The sequence below is a fragment of the Schistocerca americana genome, chromosome 5 (assembly GCF_021461395.2).
Source record: "Schistocerca americana isolate TAMUIC-IGC-003095 chromosome 5, iqSchAmer2.1, whole genome shotgun sequence".
Classification (NCBI taxonomy): domain Eukaryota; kingdom Metazoa; phylum Arthropoda; class Insecta; order Orthoptera; family Acrididae; genus Schistocerca; species Schistocerca americana.
In genome coordinates, this window is record NC_060123.1 from 94,586,788 (window position 1) to 94,590,037 (window position 3,250).

The window sequence follows — 3,250 nt, forward strand, 5'->3', positions numbered from 1 at the left end:
ATGTTTCAAATAATTTTTACGATAGTTGCACACTTTCTTAATAGTTACTTTACATGAAGTTAATCACTGTTTCTACAAATCTAAAATAGTGACTATTAATTATTGTACGTCTTCCTCCAATTTTGTTCCCGCTTACAACATTTCTCTTATGGGCCACTTGAATGTGTCTCATTGGGCCTGTAATGACATTCCTCTTTAATCGTGCTCGCTTTAGCGTGACCCAGTGTTCTAAACCCTATCTGGTGAGAGTTCCTAGTCTGGCGATTCTATTATGTCACCTGTAAATTTAATTTTATGTTACGTTGATGGAAGTGTAACGTTTCCAACATGCTTAATGTGACTCAGTGCGTTCCGTTTCATTTTGAAAATATTCTTACACGTTAATTAATTCCTGTTATTTGTCATACTACTTAATTCTGTGCAGATATCTGCGCTTTTCGTCCTTCGGGGAAAGTGGTTTGCACGTTAAAACAGCCGACTGTTGTGGCCGAGCGGTTCTAGGCGCTTCAGTCCGGAACCGCGCGACTGCTACGGTCGCAGGTTCGGATCCTGCCTCGGGCATGGATGTGTGCTGTCCTTAGGTTAGTTAGGCTTAAGTAGTTCTCAGTTCTAGGGGACTGATGACCTCAGATTTTATGTCCCATAGTGCTAAGAGCCATTTTTTTTTTATTTTTTTTTTTTTACGCTAGAACTGTTTGCTGTGTAGTAACTGTAGTGCAATGACATCTGTTCAGTACATGGAGGAGCCATACTGTATGGCCGTTCGGAATTTTGTCTCTTAGTCTGTAAACGATAGTAACAGAGAAAGGAATTAAACTGCGTTAGGGTTAAGAGATTTGTTCCTTTCTTCTTCACGGTGAAGATGCCAGCATCACATTGCAGCTGTCTGATGACACACAAAGTTCATCTTTCTGACTGGCATAGCGTCACTTGTTTCAAAAGCTGTTTCAATACCGAAACGTAACAAACCCATTTGAGGTGTTATCTGAGTGTCACTTAGCTTACACTGAATACGATTGGTGCACGAACTAATCTTTCATGATTCGGTCTTGCACTGTAATTAACGCTGACAGTTCTTCTCCTGTTGTTATCGGAAATGTTCTGTCTTGTAAAGAACTGTTATTCCCTCTTTTGAACCATTTTGGAAACGGCTTATTTCCGACGAGATTACCTGTTCTGTCTTGTAAAAATCTCGTATTTTCTTTTTTGTCATGGTATGAAAACGGCGTATTTTCGACGAGATTAGCTTTATCATATACATTTAAATGTTGTTGTTGTTGTGGTCTTCAGTCCTGAGACTGGTTTGATGCAGCTCTCCATGCTACTCTATCCTGTGCAAGCTTTTTCATCTCCCAGTACCTACTGCAACTTACATCCTTCTGAATCTGCTTAGTGTATACATCTCTTGGTCTCCCTCTACGATTTTTACCCTCCACGCTGCCCACCAATACTAAATTGGTGATCCCTTGATGCCTCAGAACATGTCCTACCAACCGATCCCTTCTTCTGGTCAAGTTGTGCCACAAACTTCTCTTCTCCCCAATCCTATTCAATACTTCCTAATTAGTTATGTGATCTACCCATCTAATCTTCAGCATTCTTCTGTAGCACCACATTTCGAAAGCATCTATTCTCTTCTTGTCCAAACTATTTACCGTCCATGTTTCACTTCCATACATGGCTACACTCCATACGAATACTTTCAGAAATGACTTCCTGACACTTGAATCAATACTGTATGTTAACAAATTTCTCTTCTTCAGAAACGCTTTCCTTGCCATTGCCAGCCTACATTTTATATCCTCTCTACTTCGACCATCATCAGTTATTTTGCTCCCCAAATAGCAAAACTCCTTTACTACTTTAAGTGCCTCATTTCCTAATCTAATTCCCTCAGCATCACCCGACTTAATTAGACTACATTCCATTATCCTTGTTTTGCTTTTGTTGATGTTCATCTTATATCCTCCTTTCAAGACACTGTCCATTCCATTCAACTGCTCTTCCAAGTCCTTTGCTGTCTCTGACAGATTTACAATGTCATCGGCGAACCTCAAAGTTTTTATTTCTTCTCCATGAATTTTAATACCTACTCCGAATTTTTCTTTTGTTTCCTTTACTGCTTGCTCAATATACAGATTGAACAACATCGGGGAGAGGCTACAACCCTGTCTTACTCCCTTCCCAACCACTGCTTCCCTTTCATGTCCCTCGACTCTTATAACTGCCATCTGGTTCCTGTACAAATTGTAAATAGCCTTTCGCTCACTGTATTTTACCCCTGCCACATTTAGAAATTGAAAGAGAGTATTCCAGTCAACATTGTCAAAAGCTTTCTCTAAGTCTACAAATGCTAGAAACGTAGGTTTGCCTTTCCTTAATCTTTCTTCTAAGATAAGTCGTAAGGTCAGTATTGCCTCACGTGTTCCAGTGTTTCTACGGAATCCGAACTGATCTTCCCCGAGGTTGGCTTCTACTAGTTTTTCCATTCGTCTGTAAAGAATTCGTGTTAGTATTTTGCAGCTGTGACTTATTAAACTGATAGTTCGGTGATTTTCACATCTGTCAACACCTGCTCTCTTTGGGATTGGAATTATTATATTCTTCTTGAAGTCTGAGGGTATTTCGCCTGTTTCATACATCTTGCTCACCAGATGGTAGAGTTTTGTCAGGACTGGCTCTCCCAAGGCCGTCAGTAGTTCCAATGGAATGTTGTCTACTCCGGGGGCCTTGTTTCGACTCAGGTCTTTCAGTCCTCTGTCAAACTTTTCACGCAGTATCATATCTCCCATTTCATCTTCATCTACATCCTCTTCCATTTCCATAATGTCCTCAAGTACATCGCCCTTGTATAGAACCTCTATATACTCCTTCCACCATTCTGCTTTCCCTTCTTTGCTTAGAACTGGGTTTCCATATGAGCTCTTGATATTCATACAAGTGGTTCTCTTATCTCCAAAAGTCTCTTTAATTTTCCTGTAGGCAGTATCTATCTTACCCCTAGTGAGATAGGCCTCTACATCCTTACATTTGTCCTCTAGCCATCCATGCTTAGCCATTTTGCACTTCCTATCGATCTCATTTTTTAGACGTTTGTATTCCTTTTTGCCTGCTTCATTTACTGCATTTTTATATTTTCTCCTTTCATCAATTAAATTCAATATTTCTTCTGTTACCCAAGGATTTCTACTAGCCCTCGTCTTTTTACCTACTTGATCCTCTGCTGCCTTCGCTACTTCATCCCTCAAAG